The 18784-nt window shown below is 45.5% G+C and overlaps 1 protein-coding gene and 1 long non-coding RNA gene across 12 annotated transcripts in view; one reads left to right on the top strand and one right to left on the bottom strand.

The window, feature by feature from the left end:
• Positions 1-18784, bottom strand: part of LOC105672102 (protein turtle) — a 242604-nt gene that overhangs the window by 76723 nt on the left and 147097 nt on the right. For 10 of the 11 annotated variants that reach the window (XM_067354582.1, XM_067354591.1, XM_067354593.1 and 7 more), the window contains one exon: positions 11038-11080. The gene's annotated coding sequence lies outside the window, so the exon portion shown is untranslated. Of the gene's footprint in view, positions 1-6087; positions 7813-11037; positions 11081-18784 lie in introns of those variants that run through there. The other variant, XM_067354587.1, reaches the window with a different exon arrangement.
• On the top strand, positions 14601-15578 carry LOC136999799 (uncharacterized). Its single transcript, XR_010890117.1, has 3 exons — positions 14601-14730; positions 14817-14977; positions 15056-15578. It is a non-coding gene; the product is annotated as an uncharacterized lncRNA (long non-coding RNA).

Raw genomic sequence — 18784 nt, 5'->3', positions numbered from 1 at the left:
TCTCATTTATCATTTCTAATTATATTGTCACTTCTTTAATAGCTAACGCTTTATTTATTATCACGATCGTTTATACGATAAATAAACGATTTTCTAAAATTATAAAATAAAATTAACAGATGAGGACGATATGCATCGAAAATTATTTCAAAGTAATTCGTATTTTATAAAAAGACATGGCACATAAATATTAATCATGCCATGTATCATGACTGGCTATATATGGAGAGAGTATAATTTCTTTTAATCCAGATAATACAATTAATTACTTCGCAGCGTCGCAACTTGATAAGTATAAATTTAAAATAAATTTTATATTAACGGAAAATTCTAACTAAATAAACTCCAGTTCATAAATCCAGCATGGTCGATATTTCTTTTTATTACATAAAGCGTCCGCGGTTATAAAGCTGGCATTCCTTCGAGCTAGCCCGTCGTTGATAAAAAAAATTTGATAACGAAAATATCGATAATTCTGCACGAGCCAGCAACGTATCGCGGCTTTTATCGAAAGCTCGGAATCGTAAAGACGAAAATGCCGTTCTTGCATGAGAAATTCGTCTAGCCGTGAGCTTAATTACGGCGCCTAGCTGAAAATCGGTTTTCGTTCCACGAATGATTAGAAAAGTCCCAGTGCGGCTAGATCGTTCGCGATGTTAGTATGTGAGTGAGGCCACGGCGACCAATCGCGAGGATTAGCCGTGAGAATGCAGTTTTAACGACATCGCGGCACGGAAGCCGAAAGAAACGAGAAGCGAAGTTATACCGATCGACTGGTTCGTACAAAGTTTCCGAGAATCACACGGTATCCTTCCACAAATAGCAATAGCTAAACTGTGTCAAGATGTTCAATAAAAATTAAAAATCGTTTTGCAAACATTTTACTAAACAATAATTGACACCAAATTTGCCGTCTGTGGTTAAAAAATATTTAACGATTCTAGGACACTTTATATAGCTGTATCGAGCACGCCGTATATAAAAACAACACGCGCGTGTATGGGTCGTCCGTAACGAGCAGCGCCGATTCGTTTGCTTAAATATGGAGGTCAAAGTTGCATATTACGGACCATGCCACGCCGGCGGCGGGAGACCTTCAACCTCCGACCTACGGAGAAACCGCCGTGAAAAGCTTATCGCGTGCACGGCGCAATCGGCGCGTGGCGATCTCGCGCGAGTGCCTTCGATCGGCTTCTTGCTTGCGTCGGCACTCGAAGGACAGATTACGGAGCGTGTGGTGGACTCTGACATTTCGGGCCGGGGGCCACACGGAGCAACGGCGAACAGAGTTCGCACACGGCCGATTAAATGAACGTACCTGCCGCGCGGCTGACACTGAAAAATGACGCCGCCTCGCGCGCCATCGTAAATTTCTATTTTACGGGCCCGCGGCTGCCGGAATTAATTCGTAGCTGATACGCGATCATTCGGCCTTCCATAGATCTGCGATCTTGACGTCGACGATGTAATACCGGGCGTTTCTGCAGCGGCGCGTTTTATGCGCACCGTCGAAAATAATTTTAGGCCGTATGAATTTTCAAATAGCGTAAAAAAAAATCTCTAGATATATGCAATCTCTGCCGACTGCTATATGCTATCAATTTACGTTGCGTTGTAATCGGGGCTTCTCTATCTGCGCTTTGACGCATTATTTTCGCATTTAAACAGCATGTGATAACTCAACCGACGCAATTGTGCGAGTAAAGGTAAACTGCATTCGTTATTCCGTGTTCGTTTCGCGCGTTGCAGATATTTTGCGAGTTTCGCAATTTAACGATCCTGGGTCCAACCGAACGAGCGAACGAACGAACGAATGAACGAATGACGCACCAGACGTGCCACCGCAATTTCGGCAGCCAGTGTCGATCAACCCCCTCTGAGAGTTTATCCGCTCCCAACTAGCAAGGTAGAAATCGTGAAAAAAAAAATGGTCAGAAATTTACTCGTTCGCGACAGTCGAGTGCGGCGTCATCGTACCGTTTCAATAATACTTCGCTCGCACCGCCACTTCAGCTTTCGTGCCGACGATGATGCAGCGCAGCTTCCCACAGTCGAGCGTTCCGTCGCTAAACTCGCACTTTGTTCCGTACGAAAAAAGGGGAAAGAAGAAAAAAAATAATAGTTTATCGATAAAAAAAATGACGATAGATCGGAGACGCGAAATATCGCGTTCGACGTTCAAAGCGGCGGCGGTCATTAATGGCGGAAGCGCGACACGTTGCCGGGCTTCTCTCCCGGTTAATACAGAGATCCAGCTCGTCGGCCAGCGGTTCGTGAAAAAGCGCTTTAATCCGTGCCGCGCTCTCGCAACGAGCGCGGCTTTTTTTTTTGTTGCGCTTTTTTTTCATTTGTCCGACAATAAAGCAGCTTAATTGCTCCGTCGAGATCGGCGTATTTGATCGAGACGCGGGCGTTGTTTCGGCACGCGATGCTCCGTGTTTGAAGGGCCGTGTGTATACGCGCCCTGCGTGCGTGCTTTCTGCCGATATGGTGATTCATGTATATCTAAGCGCAAAGGCCTGAAGGCAAGCAGGCGCCGACAATCGCGCCGCTATTGCAACGCGCTCCAATTGACGATGCATCTTTAAGATCAAAGCCGGAAGACACTGTAATTAAACGCGCTCATTGTTGCAAACGCAGTCAGATCTACGGGCCGATGATCGGCATAATTTAGCCCTTTCGAGAACACCGACACTACATTATTGCTTGATAATGAATATAAATGGATTATTTCTGTACTTTTCGTCTGGAGCGAAGGATTGATAAATTTTGCTGCGACTCCTCGAAACGTCAGTCTCGACGGAACGGGAGAACCCAATATTGTTCCACAATATCGTCGCGAGTATAACTCGTGTGAAACGATCCAAAACTGATTGCAAAGCACTGCGTGCGGGGCAACAGTGGTGTTAGTGTCCGTTAGCGTCGAGAATTTCGACAGTACCAGCGGGTCAAGTGAGATTAAACGAGAATTCGGTCGAGAGAAACGATGGGGATTGCGATAAAACGGAGGGCTATTCGCGGCCGCTGCGAGCAACAATGCATTTTTCTCTTCGCACCCACCCACGCGACTCTGTAAACGTTTAGTTACGTCACAATTGGCGAGAGGATTAAAAAAAAAACGCTCCAACAGTGGACAGAGTGCACAAAACATAAAAAAAAAGAGCTGTATTCTTATGCGAGCGGACGAAAGATTAATATTCGGCAAGACAATGCTTGCATATTAATGTTTCAGAAATTTAATCGATAAGTGATTTCCAAGTTTCGCGATATTGCGCGCCTTGCGCTATATATAACGCGAAAAAACTCCGCACAAAGCTTTCATAAAAGTCTACTCGCTAATCGGATAAACTCGCCGAACAAACGACTCGCCGTCGCCATCGTCGTCGTTGTGATTTCTTCGCTCGTCTCGAAAGCACGCCGCGAAAGTCTCATCGGATTCCCGATACTTCTGATTACGTGCTCCGCAAAAATTATTACGGTCGCGCGGCGTATAAGTTCGTAGAAGAGCCGCGACGAACGGAATGGGCAGAAACAATAACCGGACGAGGGTCGCAGATTCAATTACAAGAAATCGCCGAACTTCTACAGCCCGCGCCCTGCGCCCCCGGCTCTCTCTCTCTCTCTCTCTCTCTCTTTCTTCTTCGCTCCCAATCCCCAGCCCTTTAACCTAATTCTACTTAGGTTTTGCTGGCTGACCGACCAGGTTGCTGTCGAGCGAAGACTAATGTTCATCTAACTGGTCGTTTCTCCGCAACACTGACTCATTTCTGGCGAGAACGAGACTCGGGGGGATTCTTCCGCTTGGGTTCGCGACGCGAGCTTTTACCTGCTTACATCGGCAGAAAATTAACTTGACTAGCTCGGCGAATATGCTCGGTCGTTTCGTCTCACGTCGGATAAAAACTCGAATTACCGGCGAACTGCACTCAGCGGATTCACAATTAGTATCTCTTCCACATATAACTTTTTTTATCTCGTCTAATAATAAGGAAAACATTTTTAACAGAAATTTACAAACTACATTATCTCGGAAATTCGTTGCTGTAGCTTGCACTTTGTTGCAAAGGAACTATCGGGCAACAGAGTTTACGACGCAGGATTGAATCGCGGGATTGTGCGCTTCGGTGATTTCCGAGATTAGGGCTGCACATAATGAGTCTGTAAATAACGGCGCGATAGAAAAATCGGCGCAGATTACATAAATTATTGCAAGTTGATATCCCGGGAGTTTATAAATTATATTCCGGACCGGCGAGCTTATTCCGCGCGTGATTAGCTCCGCGAGGCACCGAACCGTAAATCTGCTCTTACATTTCCTGGGTACATCAAAGCGGCAGTAAAATCGCCGTCAGAACGGCCTACAACGCTATTACATCGATTTCGGTCGGCACAGATCTCGCGTGAGGTCTTAAATTTGTGAAAAATTCAAGAGTCGAAAGTTTCCGAGAGATCGATCGAAAAGAATCAGAATCTTGTGCAAACTCAATTTGACCACCAGCGGCAATAAGGGCGCGTTAAGAAGTTTTAATTAATGCTTTTTAAAAGAATGAAAATTGACTAGCCAAGCGTGAAAATGATTATAAAGTCGATGACTGGGGAATAATTTGTTCGCCTCCGGCCAGAGTTTAACTATCCTGTCAATATTTGTTACCGTGCTCGCGTAATTCATCTCTCGAAGAACATTTTTAAAGCGTCTGTTTATATTACCCGATTTTTCAGCGTTTTTCTTCGTACAGGAGAAGTCATGTAAAATATATGTTTATAGAGAATATATATGTTATTAAAATACTATGTGCTTCTGAATATTAACATTGTATCAACATATCACTTTGCTATTTTTTGACCTTGTTAATTATTTGTTGTCTATTCTTTCCCTTCTTTCGCGTTTTATACATATTCAATATTTTTGCAAAGTGCTGCAGTCAGATGAAATATTTGCCCATACAGTATTACAAGCGCAATTTATATTTTCACTGCACAACGCTATCGCATCCGTAAATCTCACTTCATAAAAATACGCTTGTTTTTTTCCTTTTTCCCAATTACGTGTGCATTTGATATTTACAAGATACCGCGGGAATTCGACGAAATGTTTATTCTGCGAGCGATTTCCACTGCGGTTGAGATCGGAGAAACTGGTTGTAACACTGTCAGAAATTACTAGCTAGATTGCAACAATACCGAAGCGCAAATCAATCCGAAATCGCCTCCATCAACTGCCAGCTGCAAAAGTTTTCATGCGTGGTAGCACGCATATGTTCGAATTCATATTGCTGTTAAATTCGAAGCCAGACATTGCAATCTCGTAATATGTCGAACTTTCCATACACGTCTGCGTCAAACAGAATATATGAATTTCAGCATCATTGATGCAATTATAACATGGTTTGATGAAACTATCGCGTCATTTTTCTTCATTATGTGCACAAGTAAAAAAAGTATTTATCAAAGATACAAACAATAACTAATGTTTTTCGTATATTCCTATTTGACACTTCCGATTTTTCACCGTTTCAACGCAACATAAATATACAGTATTTTCGCAGCTGCTATTTGCTAACATTCCGCAATCAAAGGGGACGCGAATCTCCAGGCCTCGCAGAGATCCTCTGTGAGGATCGGCATGTGCAGTCGGGCGATTTCTACGCGCGCGTAATTAGTACTAATTACCCGCAAGCCGCTGGGTCGCACGGGCCTCATCGGGCGAGCGCATACATCACCGACCTATCCTCTCCCTCCCTGCCCTTCTCGCCCGCCCTTCGTATGTCGCAGACGGACCTAACCTGCGCGACTCAACCGCGTTGCAACCTGCATCCAGCATGGAACGAGGCCATGTGCACTATCGGGCCAGACGGGTGACGACGAAGCGAGAGGGGCGACGAGCGCGAGCGGGCGAGGGAAGACGCGGACTGAGGTCGAGGAAGCCGATGGCCACCTTCTCACCCTCTCGACCACCCTTACCCTCGTTCAGCCGCGAGCAAGGTTACTCCTGGAGTCGCGCTGCTAAGAGCGGAAGAAAAAAAAAAAGAAACGGGACCAGGCAGAGACGCGCGGAAAAAGAATCGACTGCTGATGCTGGAAGCTTACCGGGAGCCTGCTAAATCCGGACCCTGAATTCCTCCTCTTCTCTCGTTCTCTCTCTCTCTCTCTCGCTCGCTCTCTCTCTCTCGTTGGGGTGTGGTTCCTTCGCGTACGGGCGGGGCCAGGATCACCCCACGGGATTAAGGACTTTGGACTTGGCTAGATTCGGGAGGCTCGCGCCGCGTTTCCGTACCTATGTAACTCTCGGTGTTTGTCCGCGCGTGTTTATACGTTTGCGTCCTGCGTGTACAGGCTGCGGATGCGCCGACGATACCGCGGAAAATCGACGACAGAGAGTGAAAATGAAAAAAAAAATGGAGCAGAAACGTCGAAAGCGCGAGTATGTGTGCGTTGTGCGTGCGTGTCCCTCTTTTTTTTTTTCTCTCCTCCTTTCTTTTTCCCTTCTTTCGCGAGTACACGAGTGTGTGTGTGTGTGTGTGTGTGTGTGTGTGTGTGTGTGTGTGTGTATACCTCTATGTGTGTGTACGTACGCGCGCGCACGACCGATTACGTGTACGCGGCCGAATCTGTATCAACGCGAGCGTATATGCGGCGGGACGCGATATGACGGGTGTAACGTTGATGATCGGGAGAGCGACGGGATGTATGTGAAGGTTCCTGGAAGAGAAGTGGAGCAGGATGAGGGGGATCGGCCTAGAGACGAGGTCCTGCCTTCGCTAGGACATTGTTATTTCTAGTAGCACGTTGCGACGAAATCCAGCCGCTGCCAGCCCGATCCACCCGCGGCGATCACCCCCGCCTATCTTCGCCGATGTCGGTTCCCCGGTTAGGACCCGCAAAGGTCCTCACCAGAAGGATCTCTCGCCGCTGCTCCGCCTCAGTCACGTGTCTCGTCGCGCCGCGACATCGTGCAGCGAGCGCCGTTGACGATTATCACGACCTCCTCTCGCCCGGCATCGATTCACTTGGTGCGTGCCGCGTCAACGGTGTTTCCAGCACACACTCGAACGTATCCGGCGCTCGCGACGTATCGCGATCGCGTTTCGAGGAAAAGCGCGCGCTCCCGCACCGTCGGGATGAAGAGTCCGGTCACACTGAGTTTCGGTGAGATAATCCCGGAGATGACGAATTCCCGAGAGTCGCGACCTTCAGTCTCGACCTTCGCGATCGATGGCGGCGCGGGCGAGCCAGCCGGAGCGTGTATCGCTTTTTTTCCACCGACGCGTTGGATCCTTGCGACGATCGCTGTGGATCGGCTGCTGTCACTCGCGTCACTGTCGTCTCTGTGTATGCCGATCGTGTACACACGACCGAAACGTATATCGAAATGCTCGTGCAAAAAACAAACGGAAGAGACGTCACTATTCGCGGCGCGAATTCGATTCACCACGGTCTCTCCTATCGCGAGTCACGCGAGCTGGTCTCACGTCGTCTTCCGAACCGCGGTGTCCTTGCGGTTAGTTGTCAGTAGCCAGTGTCAGGATATGCAGAGACATGGGGAGAACGCAAGGAGTGGGACACTGCGTTTGCAGCGCTCGGACACAAACGATCCGGACACCAACGCGACGAGCGGCTTGCGACGCGACGCGAAACGACGGTACGAACTCACGCGGATTTCACCAGGTCGCTCGTCGCTGCCGATCGCGCAATTCTGTAGAACGCGTAACGCGCCGCGAGGGAGTACACCGAGGTGCCGCTTGCCTGGCGATGCTGCGCGGCGCCATGACAGCGTTAGCTTCTCCACCACCGTCCCCACCTAAACAACCCCCACCGTCGCCGCGTCTTCCTACCCTCGTGCCGTTAGTAACTTCCCCGCTACCCCGCGCGTTCACCCGATGTACCTACCGACACTGCTGCTTCCACCGCGGCGACGCACCCCTCGTTGCCCCTCGCCTCGTTTCAACCCTTCGCGGCTTTGCAACCCCCTACCGTCCCTCGCGGCTGACCGTCCTGCCTCGGCCCCACCAACGCAATATTGATCGGGCGGAAGGGCGGCATCCAGGAGCGTAAGGATTTATCGAGAGCACCCCGGGGCAACCGTCCCCCCTCGTCCTGCCTTCTTTTCTGTTTTCTCGTCTTTTCTTTCGCGGCTTTTTCATCTCGCCTTACGCACCGACCATTCTGCAGGATTGTTTTTTCGCGAACGCTCTTTGGTTAATATTTTCTCTTCTTCGAGGGGCGCTCGCTCGTCGACGAGGAAGATGGCAGAAAGGCGCGGAGATGTCTCGGAAGCTGCACGTGGAGCGCTGCGCGCGGATAAAATCCGAAATTTTGTACTTGCGGATTTGCGGAATAAAAGTATGGAGCTTCCGTCGAGAGATTAAAGTTTCTGTCTCCAAATGTTTCTTTAAAATGCTTGCGTTGGCTAAATATAAATTTATTATTAATGAGTTAACGAGTTAATAGGTTTCACTGGATGCTGGAAATATTGTGTTTAAGCAAAGTGTGGAATTTGCGCAAGACATTAAATTCTCAGGATAAGAAGCACTCAACATTTTACATACGTTCAAGTTAATTTAGGAAATCTCGTGCATAATAATTTAATAAATATATACGTCGTAATTAATTATTTCGAGATAATTACCGATAATTAATGAATCTACTTCAAAGTCACGGCCAGCTTTAAGTGACTTTGCTACCGTTGATAACTTCATTTCGATTTACGCCAATTTGGGTACAGAGAAAACTCGTTACGAAGTTCTGTTTGCTTAGGCCGCCACGGATAGAAGGACTTGAGGTTTATCTTTTAAAACCAACGGGTTGCCGGAGGAGGGAAACTATGTTTTGTCTCGGGATGACGCTTAGTTTTATGTGGGAACCCCCTGTCATCGACCGTGATTAAGGGGCGGAATTAAATCACGTTTCAGCGACTTTCAGTAAGCTCGCCGACCATAAAAACATATTACTCTCTTCTTCTTCGAGGAATAAACGGCGATAAAAATGATCGGACGCATTTCCAGCCAGTCTTCCAGTTGTATTATCACCGTCGAATGTAACTTCGGGGAGCAACGCGTATTTGGAATGTAAGGTAAAAGGGATCCGAATGTCTTCTTCGACTCGTATCTCGATACCAATCGTATCGATCGCGATGCCGAGAATCGGGCGCCGAAAGAACGCAATATAGTGCCCTTATTTTACATCCGAATGATTCGAGCCTTGTCGATGAAAGGCGAGATACGGTTTTTAAATTTCTACAATTTCGACATTCGCCGGGCACGTTTGCACATATGCGCGACAAGTGAACAAATATTCGATAATTTTTCCATATAGTTCCATATCATTTTTTCCCGTAGAATATCAGAGGGAGAACATCGGCAACCGGAGGAGAGTCTACGCCAAGTACGGCGCTAAATTTAATTAAGCACGCACGAGACTTTGCCCGTCGAAAGCCAAGTATAGCTCCTTTCTTAATTTATTCATTCTCAGAGGAGGCCAACGTCGAGCGCCGGCAAACGTAATTTTGCGAATCTTTCCCCGAAGGTTCTCCATTTTAGGCATTTCTCTTGCGAGCGTCGTCGCGAGCTGTAAAATTTTTATACGGCCGTGCGAGTTTTAATTTCGTGTTACGCTTTATATCGAACGCACAGTCGGTAGTTTATTCAAGTGATATTCATTTCTAGTTTGATATTTGTTTTTGATGCCAAATAGTAACATACACCTATTCGATATGAATTTAGCGAGATTCTAGCAAAAGCGCATTTGTAATATTGGGATTAATATGTATACGCAATGAAATATAGGCGATAATTAATAACACAGCTATGTAACTAATGTGATCAAAGGAATTATTAGATCAAAAATTTCGCGTGGTTTGGTCTCGCAAAAATATTAATATGCGCCTCTCAATGAGACCGTCAAAACTAGTGCCCGAAGCAACAGTTCTGTACGTTTTTAGGCGAAGTTGATTTACATAAAAATACGAGCTTTAATTGGAATCTGCACTCACATATATATGAGCGTTTATTTTGAGAAAAAATGCAAAAATGCTTCGTTTAATTTTTACAGATATCGAGATCAAAAATACTGCGAATATTTAAAAAGTGCACTGAAAAAATCATTATTATTAGCGAAGAATTTTTGAAATGACTAGTATAAACTTAATTGTTATATTTTTCTCTCAAGTTTCTTGGATTATTAGAAAACATTTTCATTGAGTTTTGCTCTCGTATTTTATGTATAATCGAGGACATTTTTACGATCGAACGTAGATGCGCGTTGCATGTAAATGTTGTTGCATATTCCGGGCACGGGATAAATCGCGCCGCGTGACAAGGGAATGCAAAAACTTTCGCTGTCCTGGCACTCTCGATACAAAAGCGATGCCGTCGACCGGCTTGCGTCGGAATTGTTTCGAGCACTTTACAAGAACGGCGAACTTTTTGAGAGCCTCAAGAGGAGGAGATGCTTCGTGCCATCGCGCTGCCTGTTGTTACCTCGATAAATTTCAAGTACGTTCGCGGAACACGCGAAGAAGCGCATTCGCCGAGTGAAGGAAAACAATCGCGGCTTTTCTCGTGGCCTTCGTGAATTTTTTCAAACCTCAAATTAGCCAATCGCGCTTGCCCCGATTGTCCCGCCGAAACAATCTCTAAACCGAACTCCCAACAAAAATCAGCAAATTGCTTGGAATATTGGAAAGTTTCGAAAGCATTCAGTGCAACCTAGGAACTTTCACACGTTGTTTCTACGCGGATTAGAATTAGAGAGTTCTGGTGCATTATTTTTAATATAATTGAATTGGTTGAGAGGAGAATTTATTAGCGTTTCCACACCATCTTGTAAATTATAAAATAAAATCAGATCTATTTCTAGAATAATACGAATAATACGAGAATATCTTGCATTATTTGATAATTATATTTTGCATTTGCTTAAAATTGCTTGAAATCTTTTTATTAAGGATCGTAAATAATTTGCAAATTCAATCTATGTTAAAGCAATTATCATCTTCAAAGGTCAATTTTAATTACCTCTGTATTATTAACTCAAACTTACCTTCAGAGCGCGCCGAGTCGCATCTTGAAATCCGCCTCAGGATCTGAAACAAAAAGAAACAACGGCTGGGCTTAGAGACGTGATACGGCGAGATCGCGTTAGAACTTTTGCAATTTACAGTCTGGAAAATCCCTAGTAAGAACGATCGCGTGACCAGAGGTAGGGAAGGGAATAGGTATGAGGCTGGCGGAAGTAGCCGAGTACAAAGGTAAGGGTGCACGACGGTCGAGCGGGGTTCCGAATCGAAAGAAGATGGTGAAAACGCTTCAGGACGGAAAGAAAGAAAAGAAAAAAAAACCTTCGGCGCGAGTATCCTCGGACTCTCTTTGATTTGGCAATCTGGTTATACCGAGACTTACAATTAATCGAAAAAAGATCGCCGACTGTGCCCCGTTTCGAACGATCGAAAAGAGATTGCGAATAGAAAGCGAATGGATAATCGCCGTTCGATACGGTACAATCGACTCCAGCCGATCGATTAAAGGCACCGTTACCTTAATTTATAAGGCGAATGATATTACTGGAGTAAACGAGACTGAAAACGCGTAGAAAAGAGTGAAAAATACGTATGCATTGCTAGTTTAAATATAAATTTCGTTTTAAAAGGTTTTCAGTTTTTGCTTTATTGTTTTCGTGTGTGCAGTGATAAATGTGTGCTCGCATTTGAGCTCTGCTCATAAATAGTTTCTTGTAAAGAAAAATAAAGCTTACAAAGCTCTTGAATTCAATTTAAAACTGTGAATTTTCAAAGTTTTAATATTAGCTTTTTGCGACTGGAAGGCAAACGCGGGATATACATGTTCTACCTGTTTACTGCCAGTGTTACCATGTAACAATACAGTCGTAGCGCTACGAAAGAATTGCTGCATTATTTTCGATATTTCTAAGTTACCATGTGCATTAGTGTTCTTTCGGCAGGTACGTAGGTGCGAGAAAGTTGGCGGAAATGGTCGATATACTTGTCACGGCCAGACTATTCGGTCGTTAGAAGGGAAAAAAAAGCGGAGAACGAGGGAGACTGTGGGAGCAAAAGCTCTGGATATTCAGACGAAAACCGTGTCGAGAAGGGATAGACCCGCACAGTAAGAGCGGAAAATGGAGGACTTGAAAGGTGGAATTCTTGCCTCTCTCATTCGCTTTCTTTTCCTCCCTTTTCCTCCCTTTGGGTTCCGATAACGTATTTTATTATTTCAAAATGTCAGAATATTGCGTGCATGTCCCCGAGTATTAATGTACACTTCTTCGGCAAAAAATGCTCTCACAAAGGGAACCGATAATAAAATAATTCACGTCGCCGCCATTCGCGCGTATCGATCTGTTTAAGCAGCAGAACTCGGTCACGAAGGTCCGTAAATCGCGCCGCCGTAGATTATTCGTTCGGAATCGCCCGTTTGCATTTCGCAGAATATTCGACTGCTGTGGAAATAAATGCTACACTCGCGGTACAGCAGTTCAGAGTTCCATTGCCCGGGAAGCGTTTCCGACGAGGAAATGCTAACCGTAAATTGTTAAATAGCTACACTTAACGAACTCGCCACGCGGATGTAAAGAAAACCAATATATTTTACGGGACTGTAAAAGTCACACGCGAGTTTGTTGATAGTGCGAAAGTGCCACCGCGCGAAAATCGTCGTATGTGCTGATGCTTTTGCGAGAAGTGTCGGAATGTACTCGCGAATCGCTGCACTAAAAGTATAAACACTTTTCTGCAGCTCCTCGCTGTCAAATATTTTCTGCAAGCCGTGAACGGCGATATTTCATTGAAGAAATATTCTGCACTTATGCTTGCATTTGCACTAAATTTTAATGTCTGTAATGTAAATTAGAAAGACTACAAATGACAACGCGAGTAAGCTCCATTAAACTTTCGAGAAGTGAAAGGCAAGTCCAAATTAATCGTAAAATCTGTAATTCAAAGGCAGCTCTGAGGCGTCCCGCATAAAAATTAGTAATAAAATTCATGAATTTCACGGAAAATCTACGATATTCGTAAATAATACAGAACTAATGAATAATAAATTGTTAAATATTGTAGCAACACAGCTTCGAAGGAAGTTGTATACATTACGGCACACAAACTTTGAAGGTGCGAGAAAGAAAACGAACTTTCCCCATTGTTAAAAATAGTTTCATCGAAGCGCTAATGTGATTGCAAATGTTTGGAATAGCTCGCATAGTTTATCATAAATGTCACGTCTGTATTTTATAAATGCGTTTGCGAGCCGAGGCGACGAGCTCGCGGACGTGACTTTAGTTTAGAATTCCGCCAACTCCATCCAACTCTCATTTGCACCGGGAGTACACTAAAATTGCAACGAGGCGGCGATGCTTTCTTTTGAAATTCATGCGGAGTCTGGTTAATCGAACGCGAACTACGACACGCTGGCTATTAAACTTTATAAGATTGCCACTTGCACGATTGCCGTAGCGCAAAGAACATCCATCGTGATTCAGGCGAGGCCATCGTTGGATCGTTCCCCCTCCTCGGTGATTACACCGTGATTCAAGCCCATTAGAAATAAACAGATTGGTTTATTTCAAGGTTTCGTCCCCTCGTCCATTGATCCGCCCCTCGATTCACTTCCTCGTAATCCACAACAATGTCTAGTGAGGGGCTCTCTCGTTTGCATCCGTCTCGCCCTACTGTCAACACGATCCTCTTAACTCTCCGATCTCTCTCGTTCCTCTGCCGCACTTCCCTCTCTTTTCTCGTACGACCTTCTTCGTGTAACGTCGCGGGAAGGGAAAAAGAGAAACCGCCCTCTTCAAACCGCGCTCTCACGGCGCGACACATCGAAATTGGCCTAAGCGCAAGAGGTCGCAGGACGGAGGTGATCTGCCTCAGGGGCGTAATGTCCCTCCCTTCTCCTCCTCCTCCTCCTCCTCCCTTGAATCGGCGAGAAATCTAGGAAACTGCAGATCCAAATCTAATCGTCCGCTCGGCCGTCCCGTGAGAAATGTCTCCAAGGAGCTACAAGGCTCAACGAGAACTTCTGGCCGTGCCTCCTCTCCCTTTATTGGTCGAACAAGTGAAACTTCTATCCTTACTATCGCTCGTCGAATTCTACGATTCGAAATTTTCCAACGAAACGTGAGGCTCTTCCGAAAAGATTTGAAATCCGATCATTGACGAAAGCGAGGAAGGCGACAGACAATTGAATCATTTATGGAATTAAATCGTGGGATCTCGTCGAATCGTTTCCGCGATTCCGCGATACGGCGCCGAAATTAGAAAAGCATCGGTGCCGTCGAGCGGTATCGACAGAAGTAACCGATTCTAACTTTAGCGCGGCGCGAAACGGTGTGATCGCTGTATCGCTGTGCGGGTGCGTCAGTGCGCGAGAATCGACGTCCCTGTAAGTCTGTGTGACGGCACGGGGACTCTAATTTTAGATAAATCCATTCGCCAGCCAATATCAATCTAAACTCATCCGCCGTGTAAAGGGATCCGCGCGCGCGTCTGTGTGCGGGGTGGCGGCACGACGCTCCCGTCTATCGTGGAAAGCCCGATGCTCGCACAGACGCACGCGCACACCGGCATGGCCGCCTCGTGTTTACACCAATGATCTTCATGCGGAGGGTCGGCTATGAACATCGAATCGCTCGGCAGAAAATCGATGTCCCTCTCGGTGCCAGGCTGGCACCGAGAGCGCCCGCAGATCCGCGAGAGGAAGTTCGGACGGCTGAAAGTAGGTAGGTATGCATTAATGCATGCACTTCGACCTGCATGCGTACAGGTGCACGTAATTTCATTCGGTAATCACCGCTCCCATAAACAGGTGGTCGGAATTTGCGGACCCAAGTTCGGATTGAAATCGATTAGCTCGCTGCAAGTTTCATATGCATATTACACTGTCTGTCGTTGGATAATGATAGCAATTTCGCACATTTCGTCACTCGGAATTATATTGGAACGCCGTCGGCCGGCAGTTCAATTGCGGTAAATCTAATTTGCGAATAATAACTGGAATGTGTCAATAAGGGATGTGATTTAAAATTACATTTCGCTCATTTTCAGTGACGCTACATTCGTAAATGTTTTCTTCAACGTTATTTCGAGCATCATTTCTACGTAGACTGTCAGGGACAACGTAATTTCGTTCTAGCGAGCTTCCGTAATCGCCTTGACATTCGAAGGATTAACAGTGGCGAACTTTCGCGCCATCCGCGTGTGCATACTAAGTTTTACGGGAAATATTACGAGGGTGGAAGTCAGAGACTGTCTTAAATGAGCGATTCAACCCGACACTCACGACTGCCGAGGAAGGGAAACGGAGCATTGCTCGGACCGACGAGGGCATTGAAATGCAAATGGACGGCTCATTCCAGCAGCTACACACTTGTCTCGGTGTTCATGCACGAACGGCGGATTGGGATCAGCGGACGTGCGTCTAGCTGCTCGTCTCACGTACGACTGAGCAAAGCTCGTGCACTGCGCAGGGCTGGGGCGCAGCCGTGTGCAAGGCGCGTGAAACCGCATCAAGCAATTTCTAATATTATTATACGCGTAAATATATACACAAATTGTGCTCTCTTGTTAATGAATAATATTTTCGTTGGCTGCGATACGAGATACCGTATGAAAGAGAGCAAATTGTTTCGACTAACGGAGTTCCAATCATTACGCGATTAATGTCGTGCATTTATGATGCATTTTATTAAAGCTAGCTGCCCATTAATTAATAATTATCCGCCGTTCTTCCCATACTGCCTGCGGTGCAAAATGAAAGCGGATGCAATCGCGGTCAGTCTGTTAACATCGATAATATGTAATTACGTCTATCACCCCTGTCTATGGATATATTCAACTCTTTATCTCGCAGCGTGCAGTTTCCCTAGCCGCCAGCAACGTCCCTCGCAGCAGTATCTCCTTGTATCCTTTTCATTTATTTACCTACTTGTGTACATAACGGCGCACGGGCTATCACGTAAAAGAGAGACAACGTCGGCCGGCCTCATCATGATTGCTGATCGAATTACCGACCGGCTGCCGACGAAGGATTCCTCGGATTCCGTAAGACCGGAAATTTAATTCCGAAGTCCGCCACAAAGGACGACCGGGCAGCGGGATTAACGAATTCGACGAAAGATTCTCCCCTCCGCTTTCTATCCCTCGTCCCGGCTCTTTTCTTCGCTTTTTTTTTTTTTTGTTTTCTTTCCTTCTCCTCGACGTCCTCGCGGCAGCCAGATGGAAGATACGATTTGTCGATTCCCGAGAAGTACGAGAGGACGATCGCAGACGATGTCGACTTCGGTGACTTGACTCAGTTAATTATGGGCTAATGGAAGCAAAAGTTCCCTCGATAAACTTGGGGAGAGACAGTAGGTAAAAGCTGGGGTATTATGGCCGAAGAACTAGACGGTCGTTCGCGTTAGAATCTTCGTTAGATGCTTCTTAGCGGCCGCCTTCTAATTATGCCAAGTATTCTACGAATTACCGGCGGAAGTGCAAATACGGAGGAACCTGGTTCCGATAAAACAAACGCGGTTACCATTGTTATTGTTCTTGATGGAACGGCGAAACGTCAAGTGATGGTAATTGCACTCCGCCACTTTTGCCACAATTCATTTTTCACCTGGTACGTTTGCTCAACATTACATCCAATATTATAGACCACACCCGACTCTTCTAAATACAAAAGAACGTTTATCGCTCGAATTTTTTTTATCAAGAAGATAGTGCTTTTAGCGCATATTTGATGAAAATACGCGTGTTCTCGTCGGGCGAAATTAGTTTGAACTTAATGCGTAGAAAAGTATAAGCGAGATTCGTAATGCGTGAAAAGTGAACTTGGAGCCGCTAAAATCCCAGGCACCGCGGCAGGATGGGGAATATAAACATGAAAGTGAGCAATCAGCATTACCGATGCGAGTGCGCAGTTTTCAACTCCTCGAAATTCCACGGTATTAATTTATCTTCGTCCCTTTAGCTTCTATCGCGGGCCTCGAAGCTCGCAAGATCCATCGATCAACGTGTCCGGTGTATGATGTGCCTTTCAAGTACTTCTTCTCTCTTAACACGTACGCCGGCGCGCGCTCGCGCATCGAGCCCTTCTTCTTTCTCTTTCCTCCGTAAGTCCGGTGCACATCCGCGCGAGCACTGCGTAGCTTTCCGTGCGCTCGGAGTCAGTACATTCCTCTTTACGTTCCTTCTCATTCCACGGCATAAGTTACGACCTCTTATCCAACCGCGTTACCGGCAGTAAATATTCCTTTGCAACCAATTTCCATTTGCACGTATTCTCGCCCTTCGGCTTGCATGGTTTACCCGTCGCGACCGCGCGTACTCGCCTCCCTTATCCCGCGCCACCGTCATCCTTTTTCCTTCTCCGCCGCAAGCCGGTATTACACGGGCCAAGGGTGGGTACGATAAAATTAAAAGGGTTTTGGGATTTTCGAGCGCCGCGGCTGGAAACGAAAAGTACACACGAAAAGCATGCGTACCGAAACGGTAATGATATTGTCCCAGGTACAACAAACACATAAAGCTCAAACGTAAAAGGGTGGCCATATGATGATAAAAATAAGTCATGTTGTCGCTTCGATAGCTCTCGGCTTCCGCAATGCTCGAATTACGCCGGCGAGCCGGCGTCAATTTTTATTCGTTGATAAATTTTATCTCGCCGTTATGTTCATCGCTATAAATGTTTCGAGCAGTTTTATTTCCAACCGCAGCTGCCCACGCGCGTTTTCCCGCCCTTTTTTCCACGATTTTTCACACCACCACGGAATCATTCTCGCGTTTCGATCCGACGCCACGTCTATTTATGTTTCTTCTAGCGCCGCTGCATAAGTTACGACTCGCCACCCTCGCGCAGTAAATATTCCTTTCTGCCTTCGTCATGCAGCCAATTTCCATTTGCGAATCTCCTCTCACTTGCTCCGTATCTTTTTTCAGCGCGGCATAGAGAGAATCGCGCGTAACGAATATGGAGAGCCCATATTGCGACGCGCGTATTTATTTATTATCCAGAGCGCGCGCGCACACACTCTCTCTCTCCGTCTCATTTTACGTATTTTAATAAAATATATTGCAGAAATAATATACACACAAAGAGAATAAATATTACTTTAATTACGTGCACCTCTCGTTCTCACGTGATTATACATTTACACAAGACCTAATAAATATATTTAAATATTCTTAATAAACACCGGGAAAAATTGCATAGCTGGAAAATTTTTTTTTATATTATTACCCAATTTCAGAATTAACATTCTCTGATTTATTAGAATATAAAAATGGATTTTAATTAGCCATATTTGTTGAAAAAAGTAATATATTTTATCCAACTTATTATTAATGATTTGAAAGCAGAAAATGAAAATTTATATCATTATTAAATATTGAACAATGCCAAAAATAACGAATTATTAATATTGTTCTTAAAAATGTGATCTTTTTTGTGATTAAACTCGATATTTTTATATTATGCTTCGCAAAAATTCTCATTCATACGCAACCATCGATTTTCTTGTTAAAATATATTGACGTTGAAAATTTTCATGCGCAAGTCACACTGATAATAGCATCCGAGACAAAACGATAGAAGTCAAAGGGAGAATTACTAAAAGCTCATACGCAGTCTTTGGTGAAGAAAAGTCGGCTAAAAAAAGCCGCACGTATTTGTTGTCCGGGAATTTGGTCAGGCACGGTAATCTTTTTTCTTCTCCTTTTTTTCGTTCACTCATAATTTACATCCCTGAGTAAATACTTTAATCTTTCTTCTGGCGTGAAATGGGGTAG

Source organism: Linepithema humile, chromosome 4, assembly GCF_040581485.1.
Source record: "Linepithema humile isolate Giens D197 chromosome 4, Lhum_UNIL_v1.0, whole genome shotgun sequence".
Lineage (NCBI taxonomy): Eukaryota > Metazoa > Arthropoda > Insecta > Hymenoptera > Formicidae > Linepithema > Linepithema humile.
Note: the sequence above shows the minus strand (reverse complement) of the source record. Positions and strands in the feature narration are given on the sequence as shown.